Genomic DNA, 26,414 nt, shown 5'->3' with positions numbered 1-26,414 from the left:
ATATGGGCCAAGGTTGCCTAGGAGCTTTCCTACAGCCACAGAGGCATACTCTGCTTCTTTGATGTTCTCCCCATCTAATTTGAGTTGTCTAAGTGATGGATGGGCTGGGAGGGCTGTTTCTCAGTGGGTAAGGGATTCTGAGTCTGCTGGGTTGGCATGTTTTTGGCAGGCTGTCTGTCTTGATTTGTTGCTTTGAAGGGCCATTGTTCAGAAAGCCTTTGTTATCAGCAGAGCCTAGGGCTATTGGGTCATGTCTGTTTCTGTGCTCTAGCAGACAAGCCTTGCTAAGCTCAAAGCTTTGTTATCTGTATTATTCAGGAGAAGGGATAGATCCAGTGATCACTGGATAACCCTGTCCATGCAATGTTTGTCAGGCTGGGGATTCTGAGGTGGGTTGGAATCTTTGGGTCCACTGGCTGAGGACTTACTGAGTAGCCTGGGGACTCAGATGGAGAATGAGACACTGATGGAGATCATGTAATAGGCAAGTAGGATTTCCATCCACTCTGTTACGTTCACGCATTCAATTATTCATGCAGCAAACATTCACCAAGCTCTGATTTTCAGATCCTGTTTTCCCCCAGGAATAAACCACTGAACACAGCAGGTGAACGTGCTGTGTCAGAGGGAAGCTCAGGGGCCCTCTGGAGTTTGGAGGAGGATTTCTGCCTTATCCTGCAATGGGGCACAATGCAATGGGGTCAAGGAAGACTCCATCTCTAAGCACCCAGCACACCAGACAGGACAGTCTTAAGTATCCAATGACTATTTCAAGGATGCATAAACATCATGCAGTTTAGGTAAAGCAAATGAAAAGAATAGACTTATTTTTACTGTTGCTCTGGCTACCCAGCATGACAGGACCCTTCAATCAGTAGTGGTGCTTAAAGAGTTGGTTCAGGTTGCCTGTGCCTCTTAACCCCAGCATCTAGGATTTTCCCACATCATTTCACATTTTGCAAATGCTTTTCTCCCAAGCCTCTTCTTTACCTATCCCCAAACCACACTTTTCTCAATAGCATCCTTCATCTAGCTTCATCAGGAAAACATTTCTGGGAGTGCTAATTGCAACGTGCCCTTCCCCTCCCACACTGGACTCTCAGTGACCCCACACCCCAAATATACTAATAGGAGGGGTGGCAGGCTGTGAGGGAGGACTCAGGCTCATTCCTTCTGGCTCAAGCCCCAGCAGTTCATACGCCTGGCTTTCAAACATTCCAAATGTTGTCCTCTATTTGTCATGTGAATGGAAATCCTGCCTCCTCCACTCTGTTATAATCTGCTCAAGGGCAGGGCCCACGCCCTTGGCTGCTTCTCTGTGCTCTACATGGGCTGGCCTTGTGAGAAACACTCAGTACTCTGTCATCACGTCATCAGGAGGCTGATAAACCCGAGGCTGTTAATTCCATCTTTGGGACTTCATTTGCAATTAAATGGATGGAGATGCCTTGGTTATGGCTTAATTAATAAATTCAATAAACATGAATTAAGGATCTATGATGAGTCAGACTGTGTTAAGCACTGCTCCACAGAGATGAATGGCAGGTCTCTGTTCTCAAGAAGTTCATAGTCGAGTAAGAGACGAACAAGTGCAAACAGATATTTATAACACCAAGGGTAATTGCTAGAGAATAGGTTTGTTTAAAGGACTGTGAAAACCCAAAGGAGGGAGCAAGAAACTGTGCTTGCTGACATGATGGATTATCTTGGTTTTGAAGGATGCAAACAAAACTTCCAAGGAGGCAGGGGAAAGCATTCCAGGCAGAATAATAGGGGGCCAGATGGTGAAAACCCTTTTACGCCAGCTCGGGAATTTAGACTTCTTGTGGTACTCACAGGGAGCCAAAGGAGCTTTTTCACATATGAGTGTGCCATGATCCTATTTGCCTTTTAAGAAGATAACCCTTTGGTCTCTTTCTGCCTAGAGTGCCTGGAAGGGCTACAAAGAGGCCAAGAGAGGCTTGAAGAGTGAATGGATTTTGGAAAAGACCAGTTTAAAAAGAAGCTCTAATTACTCTCTGACATATTAAGACTACTCTGGCTGGGGAAAGAACCCATCAACTGAGGGATGGAAGAAATGGTGAACCATTAACAAAGAAGGAAGGATGGTTTTACTGACCTTTTAAAAGGCCTTTTCTATAAAACCTATATATATGGTAGCTAAATAAGAGTATCAATTAGACTGGTTACAGATACAAGGAAAAAAGCAATTCAGAGAGTCAATAGCTAAGGACAATGCAGTGCCCCTTCTGCTACTGTCTGACTATAACAGAATGCTGCCTAGTGGACTCTGGTCTTCTCCTGGTCATGCGTGGCATTAATCCATGTTGACACTTTCTTGTACCAAAACCTGAAGGTGTGTTCACAGCTGTCCAGCTGTGTCTCAAGTCTTACAGGCAGCTTCCCCGCCAACTTAGATATCCTTCCCACAGCAGTCCTGACAAGGAGCCCTGGCCTCTGATTCTCCACCGCTGGTGGAGAGAGAGAAAGAGGGTATAAGGCGTGCTGGGAGGCTTCACAGGGTGGCAGTACCTCGGCTGGGTCACTCAAATACAAATTCTCGTTCTCAGTTTTGCAGATTCCCTAAACCCGATTTCCCCTGTGTTCCAAAGGTAATTGACTTCAGAAAGGCTGCGCTAACAAAAATTTGGTAATTCATTAATTTCCCATGACAAATTTAACTGCCAGAGGGAACAGGTACGTGTGTCCTCTAGACAGCTAGCAGATCTACTCTGTTTTGACGTCTCCACAAGAAGCCAAATTATAACTTGGAAGTCGTGTGGTAAGCAAGGAATCCCAACAGTGGGAGACAGATATGTGCTCAAATAATTGGTGCCCCTAGGTCTAGTTCTCTGATACCGCCACGTACCTCAGAGGAATCTTCGTACTCAGACACCCAGGAGGCATCAGTCTTCTGGTAGCAATTTACCCAAGTTGTAGACAAAGTTTTTAGAAAAAGTATTATCTGAAATGCTCATATTACTGTCTGTGGAAGCTGAAAAGCAGTGGGCAATACCAAGCCTCCGAATTAAATCTGATCTCTTTGGCCTACAGTTCCAACAGATACTGTTTCAACATTTTTTATTTTTATTTTTTGGCCATACTCACAGCATGCAGAATTTCCAGGGCCAGGGGTTGAACCTGAGTCACAGCAGTGATAATGGGTCACACAGTGACAACATGGAATCCTTAACCACCAGGCCACCAGGGAACTCCGAAATTGTTTCAACATTTACTCAACATGTCTCTGGCGTGTTCTAAAGGCCAGGCATCATGTGACAGCAATAAATAAGATAAGAACTCTGCTGTCAGGAGTCTCAGAAATCAGGAAGAATGTTGGCTGGTGATTACAATGCTGGGTAATGCCAGTTTTAATGAAGTCTTGTTCTAGATATGGGGCAGCGGGGCGGGGGGGGGGGCAGGACGAAGGGCCCTGGGCTCAAGGAAAGCTGAACAGAGGCCAAGAAGCTTCAGCTGATCCTACTTCAGCATCTGATTTTCGTAATGATAGAAAATGCATTTTTACGACTATATATTAGCAACAATACAATCACGTACAGAACTGGTCTTAGCCTTGTGGTAGGGTTCTTTTTCATTTTACACATCAGGATTTGTATGTACAAAAAGGGAATCACACAGTGTTATGCTGATTTCATTTCGCGTGATAACATGAGTCGTTCTCAAGCAATGTAATAAAAATACATTTCAAAAAATTATTGCTTGCTATTCTATCATCCGGATATTTCGTGACTTACTAAACCAAACCTTGCTGTTGAACGCTTAGTTGATTTTTGATTCTTCAATATCATAAATAAAACTGTAACTGAGAGGACCTTAGAGATTAGGTAGCAAAATCCTCTCACTTTGCAAACGAGGAAACTGGATTCCAGTGAGTTTAAGTGATTTGCTCTAAATCACATCGCTAGCTAATTTAGGAGCTGGGTTAGGACTCCTGGTGAAATACGCTTGCGGAAGGAGGAAGAGAAGAAGGTTGTCTGAGGGAGGATAAAGACGACAAGCCCTGGGAAAATGCCACGGGCAGGCAGAACTGAGGGTCCCCAAGTGGAGAGGCGTGGGGCGTGTCGGGCTGCTGATGGCGCCCGTGCACGCATGTGAGACTCTGCGCGTTCAAGGATCCTGAGCCCAGCCTCCCAGCAAGCGGGGCCTGTGAGCAGGGTGGCCCTTCTCCAGACAACCTGATAGTACGTATCAAGAACCTCGGGACAGCAACCACCCAGGAGGTCCATCCCAGGAGTGTGTCCTAGGGAGCAGGTGTGCACACGGCCAGTCACTGAAACACTGTTCATGACATAAAACAGAAAGGAGAAACCAAATCAACAGGGCGGGCAGATGAGGCCTGAATATACGTCCTCAACCAACGCAGGGATGCCCACACTGGGGCGGGGCATCCGCTTGACTCGGCAAGGTAGGAAAACGACCCGGTCCTCCTCCTGAGTTAGGAAAACCCTGTCTCCCTCCCGTGTGTCTCCTCACTTCCGGTCACCAAACACGCACGTTCCCCCACACCCGGCCATTCACAGCACAGCCCGGTGTCCTGCAGTTTAACTCCATTCCGACTCTACCTCCCTGGAGAGAGCGTCAGATCCCACAGGTTTCGGACTATGTCCTGCAAGACCGCTCTTCCCTGCCCCTGCCTCGCCTCGGATGCCAACTGTCCACACGCTAGACGTCAACTACAAGTCTAGGCTGTCCCCCGGGCTTCTGACTGACTGGCTGCAAATCGGAGGTTCCCACGACCCCCACTTCAGGTTCAATTAATTCACTGCAGCCGCTCGTGGGACTCAGGGAAACACACTTACTGGTTTATTAAAGGACCAGACAAAGGACACAGATGGACAGTGGGATGAAGCGACACAGGGGCGAGTCCTGGGAGGGTCCTGAGCACAGGAGCTCTGTCCCTGTGGGCCTGGGGTGCGTCTCCCTCCTGAGTGCCTGTGTTCACCAGCCTGGAAGCCGCCAGCCCCCACCTGGGATCTTCACGATCAGCTATGAACTCCACCTCCGACCCCTCTCCCCTCCCTGGAGGACTGGGGGCAGGAGCAGGACTGAACATTCCAAGTTTCTAATCATGGCTTGCTCTTCCTGATGACCAGCCCCCATCCAGAAGCCCACCCAGAGTCACCTCATTAACACATAAGACGACCCCAGGACTCCTACAACTGAGAAATGTACAAGAGTGTTAGGAACCCTGTGTCAGAGATAAGATCAAAAACCACTATTAGAATAATAGAGGCTCTGGTGTTCTTACCACGTATGGACTTGCAAGACTTTTAGGAGCTCTGAGCCAGGAATGGAACACGAGATCAATGGATATGTGGTCTATTATTTTCTATTCTCTCACACAGTCTACTGAGTCAAATGCTAATCTCTTCTGGAAACACCACAGACACAACCAGAAATGATGTTCAGCCAAAGATCTGGGCACCCGCGACCCAGCCAAGGTGACGCATACAATTAGCCATCACAGTTTAACGTCAGAAAAAAACAAAAACAAAAACAAAAAAAAACAAAAACAAAGTTTAACGTCAGGAGAAGGTCAGGTAGATTACGGTACCTTTGCAAGAGGCTGTCGTGTTCTTCCCTCATCTCTTCTTTCCAATGTCTGCTTTTCTGGCTCACCTGAGCCCCCCACACCGTCTCACCAGCAGGCTGCAGCTCTCTCCATCAGTTCACCAGTAGGCTGCAGCTCCCTCCATCAGTTCACCGGCAGGCTGCAGCTCCCTCCATCAGTTCACCGGCAGGCTGCAGCTCCCTCCATCAGTTCACCGGCAGGCTGCAGCTCCCTCCATCAGTTCACCGGCAGGCTGCAGCTCATCTCCATCAGTTCACCGGTAGGCTGCAGCTCTCTCCGTCAGTTCACCGGCAGGCTGCAGCTCATCTCCATCAGTTCACCGGCAGGCTGCAGCTCCCTCCGTCAGTTCACCAGTAGGCTGCAGCTCTCTCCGTCAGTTCACCGGCAGGCTGCAGCTCATCTCCATCAGTTCACCGGCAGGCTGCAGCTCTCTCCATCAGTTCACCGGCAGGCTGCAGCTCTCTCCATCAGTTCACCTGCAGGCTGCAGCTCATCTCCATCAGTTCACCGGCAGGCTGCAGCTCTCTCCATCAGTTCACCAGCAGGCTGCAGCTCTCTCCATCAGTTCGTCTCCGCCTTGGGCCGCCAAACATGCAATGCACTCTTTTCCCTCTGCCGGTGGAGTGGGGTCTGAGGAGAAAGAAGAGAGAAACACTTATGGTCCATATGCACGATTTCAATGGGAGGGCATTGCTCTTTCATTAGAAAAAAAAAAGAGTAATAAAAACATTCACACTTTTTTTTTTTTAAACTTGCTGCATATGGAAATTCCCAGGCCAGGGACTGAATCCAGACCACAGCTGTGACCTACACCGTAGCTGCAGCAACACCAGATCCCTTAACCCGCTGTGCTGAGTGGGAGATCGAGCCTGAGCTTCCACAACAACCTGAGCCACTGAAGTGGGATTCTTAACCCACCGCCACAGCGGGAACTCCAACATTTTCATCTTTTTTTTTTTTTTGTCTTTTTGTCTTTTTTTGTTGTTGTTGTTGTTGTTGCTATTTCTTGGGCCGCTTCCGCGGCATATGGAGGTTCCCAGGCTAGGGGTTGAATCGGAGCTGTAGCCACCGGCCTACGCCAGAGCCACAGCAACGCAGGATCCGAGCCGCGTCTGCAACCTACACCACAGCTCACGGCAACGCCGGATCATTAACCCACTGAGCAAGGGCAGGGACCGAACCCGCAACCTCATGGTTCCTAGTCGGATTCGTTAACCACTGCGCCACGACGGGAACTCCACATTTTCATCTTTAATCTAGGAATCTCACTTAATGTAAGTACAGGATTAAAAAAAACAAAACAAGGAAGAGCCAAAACTAGGAATACTACCACACTGCAAAGCTGATAGCAATTTATAGTCCAACGACATGTAATCAATAATTTAAAATACAGTGAATACGTATAAGCAAAATACATATAATACAGTACTAGGTAGCTTTGGGAAAAAAACATGTAATAAGACTAAGATGAAACCTGAGAAAATTGTTACGTTATAATGTTAAGTAAAAAGGCTGGTTATAACTATGTAAAGACGCATTAGCCTGGGGTGGGGAAGATCTAGAATAAAGATAAATTTTAGAAACTGTATAAGACATAAGACATAAAACCCATGAAACTTCATGGGATGTGTTTTCTTCGGTTCTGAAAACTTTATCTAATGTTGTCACATTGGTTTTGCAATCACAAATAAAGAGAACTACCACCACCAGGCAGTATAACACGGCTATTTTTAGGTACTGAAACACTGAATGAAATGCACTTGAATGGCCATGGCATGGCTGCCAGGCTCTGGACTGGAGGCCAAGGAGCCTGGTGCCTCCAGCTGGCTTGTCCGCCATGAGAGCCTTCTCCCACCTGCAGGCATCTGGAGCGTGTGAGAGACAGAGCCCAGCAGACAGTGTGGGTTTGTGCCTGTGAGTCGGCTGTGTCAAAATACATTGTCTTCACGCCTTTATGCCTCCTAGCGCTGAGACACACAGTTCCTTCCTGGCAACTTGCTCAAAGCTTTTGCTTTTGTTCTTTCCCAAATATGGATTTCATCCAGGAATGAGGAGTTTCTCGTGACCCATGGGACACCAGCCGGCTCTGTTCCAAGTATGTGTCTGAGGAGCGATGCTGTTCTTGTTTACCGTTCCAGAGTCTGCATCCCGTGATGCAGTCGAGCAAACCATCCAAGGACCAGAGCCCTTGACTGTGGCCATGCGTGTGAGACACGGATCCAGGTGTCGGTCCAAGAAGTGGCTCTGAGCAAGGGGTGGGCCGAAGGCCGGCGCTCCAAGCCCAGCCAACCCACTCAAGACCATGTGGCTCAGACTCCGAGCACCAAGTGGAGGTGGGAAGGATTGGAAAGTTCTGCAGTCCTGCCTCCTGCACTTTGCACAAACCCTCCCATCCTCCCACCCCCATGAAGCTGTCGGCCAGCTTCGGCTGGACCACTGCAGTGATAACAAACGTCTCTGAGGCCAGCAGACGTCAGCATCACCTTCCATACCGTGTGCTGCCTCACAGGGAGCCCTGCCTCGAAGCCCCATCACACAGGAACGCCTCCTCCGTGCCCAGCACTGTCCTAAACATTCTGCTTCTGTTAACTGATTTCATCCTTAGAATAATTTGGGGAGGTGGATGCTAAGATTACCCCAATTGACAGATGAGGACACTGAGTCCAGATCATTTAAGCAACCTGTCCGAGGTCAAGGTCAACAGCTGCTAAGAGGGATACTGGGACTCCATCCCAGCCTGCCTGACTCCAGGGGCTGAGCTCTTAGCCCTGCTGTGCTGCCCACTGAGTTTACACCCACCCATAAGACCCGCTTCTGCCTTCTGGAGTCAGACCAAAAAAGGTGGCGTGACTCCCCCTCTACACGCAAAGTATTCAAATATCTGAATGTTGTCTTTCTACCTTCCTTCCCTAAGCCCTCAGCACACCAAACCCTCATCTGCTCGGTCTCCCCACGTCACGGCTCAAATGGGCTCCACCAATCAGAATCTCATTTGTTTTCATACCTAGAATTATTTCACCTGGGGGCCTCTGCCGGCCAGGTCTGCGGAGGATCAACCAGATGTATGTTTCTCTGTCCCCTTTATTTTGAGCCCTCCACAGGGGATCGGAGGGTCTGACATCATCCAGAAAGGATGTTAGTGCCTTAGAACAGAATTTCTCAATCTGATTTTCAGAGAAGACTGGCTTTTTCATTTCCCCAGAGACTTAACAGAACTACTGAGTGAGGAGCGGAAAAAACTGAGTAATAATTTGTACAGCTCCCAGGCAGGAAAGAAGCCACTGCAGTCTCTACCTTCCCCATCACCTTGTTAAGCCCTGGCTCTTGACAGAAGCAGAAGGGGTGGCTGCATTGACTGCACAGATTGCCAGATGCTGCTGATAAACCTCTGACCTACTAGGAGGAGTGTCTCTGCGAGAACTGAGTTTATATTACCCATGGCGAGAAACAACGTGAAGGAAAATAAAAGCCAGCAACCAATCAGGATGGACAGTTGGCTCATCAGGAAGGATGCTGGCCAAGAGGATGCAGTGTTTCTCCCAACTTAATGCTAGCCAGCACAGACCTTCTAATGAGGGAGTTTGGTCAACACTTGGAGAAATGACGCTTAGTAGAATTTTTAAATTTCCACAATTTTTCACACACAATGAGAAAAGAAAATAGAGTTCACATCAAAAATATTGTTTTGGTATTGCTCTCTTTTCTCCCTTCTTCTGTCTCATCTTATAGCATCCTTTCCGTTTCCCCTGTGCTCTAAACTTACATGATGATAGGTCTTTTTGTCTTTAAGATCCATTGAGATAGATACTGAGTGTGCCTTTTCAGTCTGGAAACGAATACACCTCAGATGTGGGAAATGTTACTGAAATATTTCTTCCAGAAATTCCTTCATCCATTTTTCCTGTCCTCTGTTATTCTTTCTTTCTTTTTTTTTTTTTGGTGGGTGGGGCAAGACCATGGGATGTGGAAGTTCCCCGGCCAGGGATCGAACCTGTGCCACAGCAGTGACAACGCCAGATCCTCTAACTCCCTGTCCTCCATTGTTCTTAACCCTATCAGACTGATTCCCCATATTTCTGGTTTATTTTTTTCTCTCTTTGTGAGGAGTCTCTCAACATCATCTTCCAAAAACCTATGCTGAGTTTTTCTTCTTCCGGCATATTGGTAACTCCCCCAAACTTTCGCTTTCTCATCTAATACTGCTTTTTCAGCATCCTGTTTCTGCTTCCCAGTACAGTATTTTCTCTTGTGTCTCTACGGACATAAATAACAGGGTTTTTCAGGTGCGCCTCTCCTGCCAGGGCTGTTTCGGCTTCCTCGGAGAGTTTTCTTTCTGCTCATCCTCATGGGACAGGATGTCTTCAGGTCTTTTTTGATCCCTGGCACTGAGGTCCCACTAAGCTAACGGGAATCTGTATGTCTGGGTAGAGGGTTTGACGGAGGCGATCTGGCTAGGTCGTTTTGTTTAGAGAGTCCCAATGACTGACTTCAGGATACCTTTCCTCCTGGTCAATCCATGTTCCTGAGACATGACCTTGCTCCCTGCTTCCTGGAAGTGCAGCCTGACTCAGCCTTCCGCAAGCCAAGAGGAGGAAGGAAGCTAAGGGGTCTGATCATTCAACAGATGGTCCTATTCCGTCCCCTATTTTCAGTAAGCTACCCTCTCCACAGCTGTTTCTAGACTCTCTGAGTCCAGAATCTCTCTGGTTCATCTCTCCGAGAAGGAGACCTCTACCCTTCTTCCAGGATGTTGGATGATGTCACCCGGCAGCAGAGATTGGGGCGGGGGATGGGGGGAGTCTTGTCTGCCTCTTTTTTTTTTTTTTTTTTTTTTTTGGTCATACCCATGGCATGCAGAAGTTCCCAGGCCAGGGATCAAACCCTCATCACAGCAGTGACGTGAGCCATAGCAGTAATAATGCCAGATCCTTAACTGCTGGGCCACCGAGGAACGCCTTTAACCGAACCTTATACAGAACTTTCAACTCTATCTCCCATTTTCAGCTTCCCCTGCATTCCAACTTTCAGGTGGGTCTGGAACCTCCAATTCTGAGATGCTGAAGCTTCTCAGGGCTAATGGTCCTTCTCCTAGGCTTCCTCCAGTTGTGAGCTCAGGGTTCGGAGGTCTCTGCCCTGGCAAAACTGCTACCACCCATTTGCTCTCCAGCTTTTAAAAGTGTTAGTACGGCTACTTCCTCTCCCAGTCTCTTTGTTCTTCAGGTTCCTGCCTTTCTGACCCTTGGGTTTTTGTTTCTGAGGGGGCTCAGGAGGAAAATGTGATTTAAAAACACGTTCCACCTGACTATGTAACAAGAAGCATCAAGCATCCAGTCAAGCCTTTGCTTCCTCCTTCCCGTGGACAACTCACAGGAAGAAAACGGCACTGGTGGTAGCCCGCAGGCAAGGGAATTGGAAGGAGAGGCACTCAGACCTTTCTCTGTATATCCCCTTGGATGTTTTTCGCCATGTGCAAAAACTACCTTTGCAAAACCAATTAACCAATATAACAAAAACAAAACAAAAAACCTTCTGTGGACATCTTCTCTCTATGGCTAGCATACGTTAGGAAAGAGTATTATTGTCACTGCCCAGCTTGCTGCAAAGACATAACTTCAAATCACATGATTTACAGCATGCATAATGTGTACAGTTTCCTTCAACCTTGAATCGAGGTTAGGGGGAACGTTATTGATCACCAAGGGCTGTCAGTGGTCAGCATCCGAGCGTGGCCAACATCTTGGTTGATATGCAAGTGCGACCTCTCTTAGTTGAGGACCAGTGTCTGACCTGGCGGCAGCCACTCCTGAGCCTCCCTGAGGCGGATTGCACCACACTCTGTGGTCCCTAGCAGGGCTCACCAAGTAATGACTGGGTCAATAAAAGTGGTATCTTCCATGACAAGAGTTCTCAGTAATCAACTGGGGGAAATGTTAAGCACATCTTTCTCCTACATGACACACACTGGCCAAGGCTTAACTGATACTCAGCATCTCAGATGGTCTCACGCCATGATGAGGTCAAGGTCACCTGACTTACTAATGAGAGAACACTTACAGATGAGTGGCCCCATGAGTTGTCCACCAAGAACCTACAAACACAGGAGTGTCTTCTAAGGAAGGAATCTTGCCAGTAGTTTGTTTTGCTTTCTCTTGGTGAGCATGAGATTTGTCATTACTTTTGCATCTGGTTTTACAAGATTCTCAGCAATGGTGTGACTTGTACCTGCTTTTTTTTTGCTATCAGAGAAGCAGCCTCTGTACTGTCAGCCTTCCCTCCACCAACACACACTTTTAGAAATAAGATCCACATACCACCAGACGGGAATATATTCATCTGTGCTTGTTCTTTGAAATTTCAACCCGTTTAGTGAAAGGTCATAGGCTTTGCCTGCAAATGACACAAAAGCTTTGATGGCTTCACACCACTCCTTGGGACAGACCTCAGAGCACAGGAGATTGGAGTCCAGTGGCTGCCGGGCCAATAAAACTCTGCTTTCAGAGAGTCACCATCAATCATACTTCCTGCCCACCTTTTCCTTTTTCAGTGGCCTGCCCTAAATTAGTGAATTCCTAGAGTTTGGTTACGACTTATTTTTCTAACATTATGTTGAGACCTATAGTATTTCTCTCATAAGTTTCATTCCTGTTTTTAAATAACCTTTTCTAAGAATAGCTTGAGATTTACAGAAAATTTGTGAAGATTATACAGTTTCCATATACTGCACACCCAATTTCCCCTACTGCCAACATCTTACGTCGCTGTGGTACATTTGGCACAGCTAATGAACCAGTATTGACTCATAATTGTTAACTAAAGTACACACTTTATTCAGACTTCCTTGTGTAATTTGCCACATCACACTTAGCTGTCATCTCTCCTTAGGCTCCTCTTGTCTGTAGCAAGTTTCTCCGACTTGGCTTGTCTTTGGTGACCTTGACAATTCGAAGGCGCGCCAATCAGGTATTTCGTAGAACGTCCCTCCGCCAATCAGGTATTTCGTAGAACGTCCCTCCGCCAATCAGGTATTTCGTAGAACGTCCCTCCGTTGGAGATTGTTTGATGTGATGGGTTTGCGGGAAGAAGGCCACAGAGGGCAAGTACTATTCTCATCATACCATACAAAGACTTCATGCTTTTGACGTGACTTACGACTGAGCTGTTAACCTTGATCATCTAGCCGAGGCAGCGTTTCCCTTGTAAAGAGAGGTTCCTTCCCTTTCCATACTGTACTCTTTAGAAGGAAGGCACGAAGCACAGCCCAGGCCTAAAATGTGGGAACTTGTGCGCCATCTCCTTTTATGTAAGTTATCCGCATAAATTTTTTTCTGCACAAAAGATCGTCTGTCCCCTCCTAATTATCTATTTCTTCAACCGCTTACTTACATCAGAACCAACTCATGGATATTTGTTTTATACTTTGAGTGATAACGCAATAATCCTTTAATTATTTTTCACTCAAATTGTTCCAGCTTTGGCCATGGGGAGCTCTTTTATTTGGCTCCTGTCCCTTTGACATACCCAATGTCATTGTGGTTTCTTTGAGCAATTCCTTATTTTCTGGCTCTGCAAGATACTGCAGGATCAGTGTGTGTGTGTGTGTGTGTGTGTGTGTGTAGCAAAAGCATATGTGCTGCAGCTTAGAGCAGCCATTTCTTCAAGGAGCCTTCATTCCTTGTGTCGGGTAGTGGTATTAGAAACCAAGATATGGGTACTGAGAGTGCTCAAGGTTTCCAGGATTCCAGTGTCGTCATTTCCAGGATTCTCACCTGGCAGAGAGGGGAAAAACATGTCTGCACACTAAATTACGCATATATATAACTATTTCTATATGAATCCAAATGTCAACATATCAAACTAAACATGATGTCTCAAACTCTAATCAATGCCACGTGGATCATTCTAGCACCTTCCTCTTGCTTGTCTATAGTCTCCCATTCCAGAGGGGAAAATCTTGGCTCCCACCATCCACCATCCATTTACTTAACTGTTCAGTTCCAGTGTACATGTATAATGGTTACAGAATTGTGTGTCTGTACCCTTTACCAACGAGAATACAGCGTTTATATACGTCTTTTGCCTTTAATCTTACAGATTCCACTAATTCTCAGTTACTTAAGTGAGCACCCATTCCCCTCACCTGACCTTCAAACTCACTGACATGTCCATCTGTTGTGTCAGGTTCACTGATGAACTTATCATTCCTATTAGAGTGCTTTTTACTTCCAGCCTTTTCCTTCTATTTGTTCCTTAAAATTTCCAATTAGAGCTGTTTTAGATTCCTTATCTGATAATTCATTCCAGAGCCTGGTTTTCATGATCATTTTGTCTCTTCAGACAGTATTTTTTCGTGTCCTTTGGCGTTTTTGAAAGCCAGACATGTCATATCAGGTAGTTTCAGCCAAGGTGAACAGACTTTGTAGGTTTTGTTAACCTGGATTGGAGTGTTGGGCTATGTGCAGTGTTTAGTTTTAGGCACTGGAGGCTTAAAACTCCTCTAGGGTTCTTGTTTGTCATCTCTGCTCTTGGCTATGTACAGTCTGTGTCTTGTGGTGGTAACCCATGTCTTGTTTTTCATCTCCACTTCTGGGTCTTGTGGCTCTAAGCCATGGCTACTGTGCTGGAGCCCTACTGTGGTGGGCAGAAGGATGGAGGGAGAGGAGAAGGCACTGTGTTGTCTCCCAGTGAAATCTCTGCCTCTCGGGGGGCCTGCCTGGGGGTGTGGTCTTCACAGGTTTCTCTATTCCTCTTCCTATAGCATAGCATCCCCTCCACCCCCGCTCCTCCCCTTCTGCCCACATATGAAAGTTGCTCTGTCTCCCTGGACATGTGACTCTCTAAGGCTTCAGGATGCCAGTTTGCCCTGGAGACCTCAGCTCCTTGATGGATCCAAGGAAAGGCACCCATCCCTTTATTTGTCAATCTTTTTCTTATTTTAAGGATGACAGTGACAATTTCCAGACTCTTTATATATGAGAGCTAAAACTGGAAGCCCCTTTGTACTATTTTTATACCTCAATGAATCACCATGAGTCACTAACCCACTTTTGTGTGTCTGGGATAAACACAACATAACGTGACTGCGGAAGGCAAAGCAATGAATGTAAACACAGTTGTCCCTCAGCATTTGTGGAGGATTGGCTCCAGGACCCCTCACCCCCAGCCCCCACCAGGACACCCAAATCTGCGGGTGTTCAGGTCTCTTATGTGAGATGGCATAATATTTGATATAACCTACGCCTACCTTCCCATACACTTTAAATCATCTCTAGATCCTTTCTTTGTTTTTGGCATTTGGAGTCCATGGGCAAGGGATTAGACCGAGCCACAGTTGTAACCTATGCCACAGCTGCAGCAACACTGAATACTTAACCCCTGTGCCAGGCTGGGGATTGAACCTGTGTCCCAGAGCTCTGGAGGCACTGCCGACCCCACTGCCACCGCGGGACTCCACATCTTCTCTAGATTCTTATGACACCTTCTACAATGTAAAAGTTAGGTAAATAGTTGCTGGCATGCAGCAAATTCAAGTTTTGCTTTTTGGAAGTTTCTGGAATATTTTTTCAAGTATTTTCGATCTGTGGTTGGTTGACTCTGCAGCTGCAGAAGCTGTGAATACAGAAAGCTGACTGTAATCACAAACGCTCTGAAATTATAGTGGTGAGATAACTTTGTGATTGGCGTTTTAGCCAAGATGGACCAAAGCACATGGTCCTTGTGGTGCTCATGTGGCCTTCAAGGTTGTAATGACTTATGAAGGAACAGGATTTCTAGGAAAAAAACATAAATCACACATTTCCTTCTTGTGAAATACATGTTTTTCACAAGTCAAAAGGAGGTTTCCCCCTCACTAATTTTGCCTCTGAAAGTGCCAAAGCATCTGGGGACTACCTGATACAATCCTGGAAATTACACCGAGAAAGTCCTCATTGGGTAGTCTGTGCAGTTCTCCTCAAAGTGCGTATTCTTGTAAGCAAAGATTGCATTAAGGGGTTAGTCCAAGGAGGCCAGGGGGTAGAAAATGAAGTGTTCATTCATATAGTCATTCATTTATTATTATTATAAAACAGAATATTTTCCAGATACTCTGTGGCCCAGATACACACCCCTTTGGAGGGCACTTCACCTTATAGTAATTATGACATTCGCTCTATAGGCACAGGGCTTACTGTTCAAAGGTCAAATGAACATTCTCTTTGCCTTCAAACAGGATCACTTCTCTCTCCGGTTAAGCATCAAAAAGTCATAATTGTGCCAATTATGGGGTCACCCTTGGCCCCAAATCCACCCATCAACCAGCTCTTTCTTTACCACCGTTTGTAGGAATCACATATAATTTGAAAAAAAAAAAAAAAATCAACACATAGTCGCCACCTTCATTCCCTATCTGACCATAGGAGGAAGGGTCATTTCCTTCACTAAATCTGGGCTCAAGTGTTTTGGGAGAGCAGTAGAGAAACAGAGTCCATGGTCACTGCTCAGTGCTGTGTTGGACACACTCTGCTCCATAGGAGAGGGCTATTTCCAAAGCCGCCCACGTTAGAAGCTCCATGCTGGCCCCTGCCATCCTACCTCCACATTCGAGCCTTCTTTTCATCTAACCCTGCTCTGCTCTTTTCTTTCTTTATGGCAAAATGATGTTGCTTGTATAAATCTCTTTTTCTCTGGCTCTCGACTTCCTGGAGGGAAGGGGTATAACTCTTTCTTATAACTCAAGTCCTTTCGTGTCAAGGTGGGAAGGCATTTTTAAGCTTGCCTGTTAGTATACCAGGAATTATCCGGTCCTGATTCATTTACTGAGAAGTTTAGCTGTATTTGTCTCAGCACATACCTACATACTACATACCCAGCCGTTCTGACTGACCTTGTATCTTATACACACGATGTGGGTCTTCATTAAGTTGTGCCCTTTGCGAAGCCACGGGGCAGAGTGAATGAGTCCAGTCTTTCTGTTCTGCTCACCAAACTGTGGGCCAGAGGCTAGACCAGCCTGAGGGAAGCAGATCCTTTTTGTAATGTATCTTCCCAGAAAACAACAGACACAGCTGATGACATGTGGCCCTTAATGAACTGGTGACATCAAGGAAACAAGAGCTGTAAATAGACCTCAACCACTACGATTAGGAGGAATGGGTTCTGGAAAAACCAGATAGTGGTTTCAAATAATAAGAATGGGGGGGGGTGCTTGTTTTTCAATTTTATCTATAAACATAGATAGGCTGGATGCATATCTACTCACCACTGACCACCAGAGGTAAGGATACCTCTCTAAACACCGATCTTGTTATCTGTCAACCACTAAGACTGGTCTCCGTGGACAGTCTGGTAATCTAATCATTGCCACATCAAAAACGAAAGCTTGACATCCAATGCTTTCCAATCAAAATCATCATCTTTGACAGATTTGCTTCCACTTATTTGGATTATCGGCAACACTTCCATTCAAAATTCCAAGAGCGATTGACCTGTGTGTGTGATTTACAACTAATTTATCCCAGAGGCTCAGCATAAAGCTACATTGCTAAATATTAGACTGCTTTGCAGGAAACATATATTAGCAGTAGGGAAAAAATCAGCTTTATAAGGACTTAGGATAAAGCTACGATCATTCAGACAGATGGATATTTCCATAGAATACTTGGCTAGAATAATGGGATGGAACAGAAGGACCAGAAATAAATCTACACATGGAAGGAAATGTTATACGTAATAGTCTTAGATTTGTGAATTAATGTTGATTATTAACTAATAAATGGGGCTGGGTCTATTGATTTTTCATAGTTAAAAAATGAAACTGGAACCCAACTCACATCATTCACATGGACTGACAGAAAGCCGATGATGCCAAGTGCTGGCAAGGCTGTGGAACAACAAATAGGACCTCTAAAACACCGCTGGTGGCATGATTTTTTTAAACTGCTATAAAAAATAATTTGTTTTTTTCCTAGTAAATTTGCAGACGTGCGTGTACTATAGACAGAAATTCCATTCCCAACCATCTGTCCTGGAACAGTGGTCCTATCAGGCCAAATGTGTTCTTTCAATAATAAATAGTTTCTAACACTCTCCTTACTATCCTTATGAAATTCACAATAATATAACTCATCTACACACATAATTTCAAAAAGTCAACAAAAAACAGAAAATCAAGGACCTGCTGTGAGGGAAAGTAAATTGTGGCAGGATATTTAGCAGAAGGAACTATATCCAGTCACTTGTTTTTTTTTTGTTTTTTGTTTTTTGTCTTTTTGCTATTTCTTGGGCCGCTCCTGCGGCATATGGAGATTCCCAGGCTAGGGGTCTAATCGGAGCTGTAGCCACCGGCCGACACCAGAGCCACAGCAACGCGGGATCCGAGCCACGTCTGCGACCTACACCACAGCTCACGGCGACGCCGGATCGTTAACCCACTGAGCAAGGGCAGGGACCAAACCCGAAACCTCATGGTTCCTAGTCGGATTCGTTAACCACTGCGCCACGACGGGAACTCCTATCCAGTCACTTGTGATGGACCATGATGGAGGATAATATGAGAAAAAAATAGATATGATGGGTCACTTTGCTGTACAGTAGAAATTGACAGAACACTGTAAATCAACTATAATGGAAAAAATAAAAATACAAAAATAAAAATAAATTTTGGCATGATTTTGAGCAATCTATGGAGAATAAGAAAGTAATTTTACTTTCCCTTATAGACAGAAACGTTCTCCTTTGAGGGGCATTAAATCCATGAAGAAGGAAAGAAAATTCTAGAACACTACTTGCTTCTTCAATTAAAGATATTCACGAAGTCATAAAGACATCAACCCAATATCTAACTGTAATTTTAAAAGGAAATGAAGTATAGTAAAATAATACTATTTCAGTGTGTAAGCACTTTTTAAAAAAGAAAATGTAAATTTCTTGTGGTATAATATACGTAACATACGATGTGCCATTTTAACCATGTTCAGTGGCATTAAGTAATTTCACACTGTCAGGCAACCATCACCAAGGTCCATCTCCAGAACTTTTTTTTCCCCTAGGGCCGCACCTGCAGCATATGGAGGTTCCCAGGCCAGGGGTCTAATCGGAGCTGTAGCCACCAGCCTATCCCAGAGCCACAGCAACATGAGATCCGAGCCACGTCTGCCACCTACACCACAGTTTATGGCAACGGTGGATCCTTACCCACTGAGCAAGGCCAGGGATTGAACCTGCAACCTTATGGTTCCTAGTTGGATTCGTTAACCACTGAGTCACAACGGGAACTCCATCTCCAGAACTTTTTCATCTCCACACTCTGACCCTCCATACCTATTAAACAATAATCCCGCATTCCTCCCTCCCCCTGCCCCTGGCAATCACTGTTCTACTCTCCTGGCTCTATGAATTTGACTACTATAGGCATCGTATGTAAGTGGAGCCATACAGTGTTTATCCACTTGAGACCGGGCTATTTCATTAGCACAATGCTTCGAGGTTCATCCATATTGGAGCTTGTCAGAATTTCCTTACTGTTTAAGTCTGAATCCTATTCCATTGTATGTCCATTCATCTATCAATAAACATCTGAGCTGCTTTGACGTGTTGGCTTTGTGAATAATGCTGCTGCTGTGAATGTGAATGTATTAATGTCTGTTTGAGTCCCAGCTTTTAATTCTTTTAGGTACATACTCAGGAGTGGAATTGCTGGATTATTTGGCAATTCTGTTTTATATTTTGAGGAACCAACACACCATGTTCTACCGTGGCTATATCACTTTACATTCCCATGAGCAATGCACGAGGGTTCCAATTTCTCCACATTCTCACCCACACTTATTTTCTGCCTTTTTGATAATAGCCATCCTAATGGATTTATGCGATAGGTCATTGTGGTTGGATTTCTAGTTCCCTAAAGACTAATAATGCTCAGCATCTTTTCATGGGCTTGTTGGTCTCTTCTTTGGAGAAATGTGGATATAATTGTCCTCTTCCCATTTTCAATAGAGTTTTCCAGTTATTATTGTTATTGAACTGTATACGTTCTTTTTTCTTTTTCTTTTCTTCTTCTTTTTTTTTTTTTTTTTTTTTTTGGTTGCACCTGTGACATACAGAAGTTCCCAGGTCAGGGATCAAACCCGTGCCACAGCAGTGACCCAAGCCACAGCAGTGACAACACCAGATCCTTAACTGACTGAGCCACCAAGGAACTCCAGGGAAATGTTTAAAACCCTGACTAAACTAGCAGAATTACCACAAATGCAGCAGTTGCCAAGGCAGATTGATACTGGCATGTTGAATGGGCAACTTACGTATCACCAGGGGAACTACTGTTGGTGACATGATTTTCCAAAATGGTGAATACTTGGTAAATGTTCTTAACCGAAGTACTTTAAAAAAAAACACACCTCCATGGCAGTTACAGTCTTGTAAAATTCATTAAACCATGCAAAATGTTTTGTGTTTTATGTATGATAGAGTGATATCTATCATTTCTCACCTGAAGCTCGGGCAGGACATGCCAAAGTCACAGGAGATGTCAAGACAAGTCTTTGTTTATGAGAGAGAAAGAAGAAATGACCAAATCATGCGTGGGGATGATGCCAACTTCAGGAATGGTGGCTATCTGCACAGGGAACCATATCCAGTCTTTTGGGACAAATCATGATGGAAGATAATATAAGAAAGGAAATATATGTATATACATAGACACACACACACACACACACACATATGTATGACTGGGTCACTTTGCTGTGCAGCGGACATTGGCACAACATCGTCAATCAACTATACTGTAAACAAAGAATAGTGGCTCTCATTGGGGGTGGGGATGGGCAAGAGGAGAAGGAGACCAGGTAAGAGTGAGCAGGTGTAAACTTCGTTCCTCATGTTCTGTATCATAAGTTGGGCAAGAGCCAACGTGGGAGTTTAATATAGAACCTGCATCCTTTGTGTCTTAACTGTTTTTAAACAAAAAACAAGAACAGAGACTCATGCAGTCTCCGCTTCCAGAGGGACCTGGTTTTGAATCCTGGCTCTGTTACCTACAAGGTGTGCAAGACTGAGTAAATCACGGAACTCTCCTAAATGTTCATTTGCTTTTCTGTAAAATGGGTCTAAACAGAGATGCTACAACACAGGGATGCTGTAGAGTACTGGACTGGCGGGATGCATTTAAAGCTCTGAGCATACCGCCTTGTTCTAGACTAAGAGCCCTATGGTGCCCAAGTGGAGTCCCCTCCATTTAAACATGCCTGATACAGTCTCTTTACAACAGAGCTGATATAGGCTCTGTGATTTTTAGTAAGCCATCCTAGCCAACTGTCTGTCTGTCTCATCCGTGTCAAAATGCACACATCAGCCCTCAATGAAAACACGGCATAGATATACTCCACGTACTTGTCAGATCGCTCTCTGTGGTCCAAATCCTATCAAAACCCTGTTCACGAGAATAGATATTTAGGAAGGATTGCCTGAAGGACATGCTATTCATCTATTCTCTAGGAATGATCAGTTTTACCCTTGGATCAAATTGCACCGTCTGAGAGCTGCATCTCTGGATGGCATCATTCTGACTGTTGTCAAATTTACTTGACAGAATTGAGCTCCTCTTGCTGTTCTGATCCTGGCTTGCACTTGAGGGGCAGCAAGCCAGCAAACTTTGCTCTTCTGTTTCTTGCTGGGATGAAGTCCATGATGTTATTCTCTGGATCAAAAAGTGTTCTCTTTACGAAGACCCAAGAGAGGAAATTTTTCTCAGGGCAGCAAGATGAAAACCTTAAAGAACAGGTTTGTCTTTATCTCATGGACAATACGGCTCTTTTAACGAGTCTATTTCTCTATTTACTTTAGTCTCCAAAAACTGTGCAGCCAATCTGCAGCCCATCTCTGGTATCTCTATAAAGACCATTTGGCATACGTTCCTGAGAAGTAGATAAAATTACCTCTGGACTGTTTGTTCACCCAGAGTATCCCGTTGCCCTAACATTTTCAATGATTTATTTCTCATGCATTTTTGGAAGTTGTCTTTTGTTTATGAAACTCAATAGGAAGGGAGAAAATGGAAAAATGAGAGGCTAGAATAAAGGAACAGCAGAGATATAAATAAGTAATAAATCAAGAAGATAAAACGATGTGCTGTTTATTTTTTCATATTTCCAGAGCACCTTGTCTTGAACTTTACAACTAGTATATAGTTAGTAAATGTTAGAGTTAAAAAAAAGATAAAATCTCTCAGCCTCCAGACCACTCTATTTTCTGCTTGTGGATAGCTAAGTTTGGGTGAGATATAAGAAAAGCTTGATTAACCTCTGAGAAGCAAAAGAGAGCACTTTGATAACTTCCGAGTGACGTCTGACATTTATTTCCTAAATCAATGTCCTAGCCACTCCCCAAACCTCACTGCAATGTCGTCTAACTTATGAAAACACCTCCAGGTGTAAAATATGTAAAATAAATGATTGTAAAACCACACAAGCATCATATATAGAAAGAGAGAGATCTCGCTCTCCTCTGAATTCCTTCAGAACCTACTGTCTTTAAACCTTCATATAACTGCTTGAGATAAAAAAAAAAATAGAGGACAGATAGATAGGTAGATAAATATTTGGAAAGGGAAAAGACCATGCTTATTGATATTTCTTTGCATTCACAAGCATATTAATAATCATGTATTCTCTAGTAAATATTTAAATAGGTAAATGGAAAAAAGATGTTTTTTTTAACAAACTTGCATTCAAACTCTAATTCACAGGCAGCAATGTGAATGACCCTCAAAGGCATTTGCTAAGGGAAAAAAGCCAGGCTCAAAAGGCCACATGCGTGTGCTTCCATTTGTAGAAGATTCTTGCAAAAGCGAAACTCTAAGGATGGAAAGCAGATCGATGGTTACCAAGGGCTGGGAGTGAGACAAGGAGCTGACTGCAGAAGGGCACAGGGGAATTTGAGGGGTAATGGAACACTCGCGAATCCTGAGAGTGTGGTAGGGTTACATGACAACGTACAATGTATTCAAAACATCCACAACCCAATCACCGAAAGTGTGGGTTTTACTGCTTGCAAATTATGCAGAAATTTAAAATAATGAGGAAAAATGTTTGTTTAGCATCTGCTAAAAATACGAAGTCGGTTTATCCTTTTCCTACAGCTAGCGAGTTAATCCAATTCCTAGGCCATCTACCCGAAGGTGCTGCCTCTCCTCTCCAGGCCCCCAGGAGATATGGCGAATCAATTATGACATTTTTCTTTCCCTCTGAAGCAACACAAGGCCTCATGCAGAATCTTCAACAGACCGCCCAGGCAGCCACCAACAGTCCTTCAGAAGTGACTTGAGATAAAAACCCATCTTCTGCCCAGGACCCACGTCATCGCAAACTGGTCTTATCATTTGCTTAGTTACGTCTACTGAGCAAGTGCAGGCATAATGCTTTCAGAGAGTTACCTTATCTTCAGGTGACTAACTTTGTCTTCATCTTAATTTAGCATCTATTTTTTAAAAAAAGACAACCATTTATATTTGTCTATTTCTAAGTATCAGCACAGAATCGCATTTTGTAGGCTACATCCAGATGTGATTTTCTGAAAATGTGTGTGCAGCCCTAAAGATGGAAGAGCAAATGATTTCAGGATGTGACTGTGACACGAGGCAGGAGACCTGGGGACCCAAGAAAGTTCTTTTTTAAGAAGCAACTTTTAATTGGAAGGCCATAGGAAGCAGCAGGGTGAGCCGAGTGGGCTGGACAAAGACATTCCAGATAGAGGCCAGTGCTCAGATCTTGAAGTGGTTGAAAGAATCAGACTTGGCCTAATGAAAGACCACCAGTGTGGGAAGAGAAACTGTCTTAGGAATAGGGAAGCTCAAGCCCAGAAGAGGAGGTAGGTGGGGACCAGGCCCCATAGTCCACTCTGAGGATTTTAAATTTATCCTATAAACTCTGGAGAGCCATGAAGTCAAGTCAAGTTGTCATTAATACTCTGGACCCACAGCCACGATGAGACCACAAGAAAAAAGGACCCCCAAGATGCTCTCTAAAGTGAAATAAAATGAGCAGCATAAGCACCCCTAGCATTCGGGGCCTGTCACTGGCATATCGCTGGTCACCGCGTGTTAATGAGGGATCTGCATGTGTCTTCTCTGGCTTGACCAAGAGCTTCCGACAGTCAGCAACTACCTGTTATGAAGTATTATATCCCCAGGGCTGGAAACACAGTAGGTGCTCAATAAACAACAGTTGAATTGAAATAAAGTAAACAGATGTAGAGCATTCCAAAGCCAATGGCATCTATGAATTCCCTGCGATGTCCAAAAATACTGAGAGAGTCAAAGCTACAGATACATCTACCTGAGGGTAAACAGCTTTTTTGGAGCTGTCATAAGGATATGCTGATTGGAATACGCTAAAGGATCTCTCTGTCATGGTTCCAGCAATGTGGAGAAAAACAAAAGACAACATGGAGATAAAATTACAGGTTACAAAGGATTATTTTTGGAATTCATTCAAAAGCCAAGACAGATACAGCAAGAACATAGGAACAGCCAACTAGTGATAAAATTTCCTCTCGGTGGATCAAAAAAGAATCAGAAAAGGTAACTGAAGCCCAAGAGCAGAGAATAAACCAAACTTCTGAGAAAGGAAAGGGGGTGGGGAATTAGGGACTGAGTTTTAGTGAATCTGGAGACCATTTAAACACAGCATTAGCAGAGAGCAAAATGGGACAGAAGTCGCAACAGAAAGAAGTCCCTGGCAGGCAAGGTAACTGTTACGGGGTGAATTGCGTCCTTCCCAAACTCACATTTCTTTTAAAAAGGGGAAGTTGAGACACAGTGATTCTCACGAAGGGAAGGTGCCACATGAAGAGAAATAAAGAGAAGACATCCATCTGCAAGCCAAGGAGAGCAGCAGGTCCTTCCCTCGCAGCCCCCAGAGGGAACCAACTGGGCTGACGCCTTGATCTTGGACCTCTAGCCTCTAGAACTATGAGAAAATGAGTGTATGTGGTTCAAGCAACTGACAGCCTTGGCAAAGTAACACAGTAATCAGCCAGAAAAATCCTTATTTACTGGAGGATTTAAAAAGTAAAGAAAAAAAGGTAGCTGTCTTAGTAGATCAAGGGGATAAAAAAGGTCTCCCTAGACTCCTATTTGCATGAAGTAGGTTTTTCTGGTGGAACCCCGCTCATCAGAAAACAACAAAGTCGGGGTCTGGAGGGACAATGCAGACTAATAACGATGAATGACAATAAGAGGTCTTATCACAGGTCAGGCACAGCATCGTGTGTTTTATACACAAATTGTCCTTTTTTTTTTTTTTTTTTTTTTGGGCCACAGCATGAGGATGTTCCTGGGCCAGGTATCGAACCTGTGCCAAAGCAGTCACCCAAGACACAGCAGTGACAATGCTGGATCCTTAACCCACTGAGCCAGCAGGAAACTCTCATAGGTTGTCTTATTTGATCCTTACGCCCACGCTCTGAGTAGGGTAGGGTGAATTACTTTACAGAAGAGACTCCGGAGACTCAGAGTGCCCTCCTCTTTAAAACGCCCTGTTACTGGGCGTTTGGAACACCTCACTGGTTGGTCTTCTCAGCCTTCTTTGCTGGCTCTTCTCTGCTCTCTGGCCTCTGCATACTGAAGAGTTCCAGGGTTCAGGTCTGGGTCCTCCTGTCTTCCCTATCTGTACCCACTCCCGAATCGGGGTCCTAGAGTACCAAGGTTTACAAAACTCATCTATGCTGAATTTCAAATTTGTATCTTCAGCGAGATCCCTCTTCTGAACTCCAAATCCATATATTCTAACTGCAGCCTCAGCATCTCCACTGGGAGGTCTAATAGACATCTCACATTCACCATGTCCCAAACTCAGTTCTGATCTTCCTACCCCCAACACTAAAAACAAAAACAAAAACAACCCTGCTTCATCCACAAACAAGTGCCCTGTCTAGATAAATAAGAACTGCATCCTTCCAATTTCGCAGGCCAGAAATGTGAAGTCATCCCTGGCTCGACTCTCCGAAAACCACTATCCCACCCGTCCCTCTGCTTGTGATGCTCTAGCCTAAGACACCCACTTAGCTAATCCTCTTTCTTCCTTGGAGTCCTTCCTCAAATTGCCTTCCCAGTGAGCCCGTCTGACCAGCCCTGTGTAATACTGCATCTGCTCACCCCACATCCCCGAGCACCGCTGATCTCTACACTTCTGGTTCTTTCTTTTCCTTCTTCTCAAGGCACTTACTAACCTCCAACATACATATAACTTTCTCATTGAAGTATTTTCACAGTCTGTCTCCGCTGGGCAGAGCTCTTCATCGGTTTTACGCCCTGATATAGCCCAAGCACATAATACAGCAACTGGTGCCTAGGAAACATCCCACAAATAATTATACATGTTAAATGACTGGAATTATTTGTTTTTCGAGTTAAATAATAAACTGCAATGTCACTGATAAATGATGAACCGGAGTCCTGGATATGCTTGATTTCCAAATCTAGGTGCTTCCTATCACTGCATTTTCTCCTCTCTTTATTCCATGCACCCCCAAACTGGCTGTACATCAAAATCACCTGAGAAGCTTTAATGAAACACTGGATTCCACTCTAAGTTTCATTCAATCAGAGGCGGGGTCTAGATGTCTGTGTTTTTACTCCCCTAAGTGATACTGATGAGCATCCAGGTTTCTGGACCACTGCTGCAGACGTCACCCCCTCGTTGTGGCATGTCTTCCTCCCAGAATTCTTCAAGCACCAGATGGGTGTGTCTGGGAAGAGTTTACTCATCAGCACAGCCACAGTTATGAGGCATCATGAAGGAATAAGCTGCTCCATGTTTATCAGTTTATAAAATTGAAGTCTCCTTTT

At 44.7% G+C, this 26,414-nt stretch overlaps 2 protein-coding genes across 5 annotated transcripts in view; both read right to left on the bottom strand.

Moving 5' to 3' along the window:
• Positions 1–5,882, bottom strand: part of SHISA6 (shisa family member 6) — a 408,603-nt gene extending 402,721 nt beyond the window's left edge. The window contains exon 1 of one of the 2 annotated variants that reach the window (XM_084986184.1): positions 5,576–5,882. The gene's annotated coding sequence lies outside the window, so the exon portion shown is untranslated. The remainder of the gene's footprint in view (positions 1–5,575) is intronic. The other variant, XM_084986185.1, reaches the window with a different exon arrangement.
• Positions 5,576–26,414, bottom strand: part of ADPRM (ADP-ribose/CDP-alcohol diphosphatase, manganese dependent) — a 192,443-nt gene continuing 171,604 nt past the window's right edge. For all 3 annotated transcript variants that reach the window (XR_014821876.1, XR_014821877.1, XM_021066275.2), the window contains one exon: positions 5,576–6,223. The gene's annotated coding sequence lies outside the window, so the exon portion shown is untranslated. The remainder of the gene's footprint in view (positions 6,224–26,414) is intronic.

Source organism: Sus scrofa, chromosome 12, assembly GCF_054392235.1.
Source record: "Sus scrofa isolate SSC_HxYL_T2T_F1_AM1 chromosome 12, Sscrofa_HxYL_maternal_Yorkshire_Landrace_v2.0, whole genome shotgun sequence".
In the NCBI taxonomy this organism is placed as follows: Eukaryota; Metazoa; Chordata; class Mammalia; order Artiodactyla; family Suidae; genus Sus; species Sus scrofa.
This window is presented reverse-complemented; position numbering and strand designations above follow the sequence as displayed.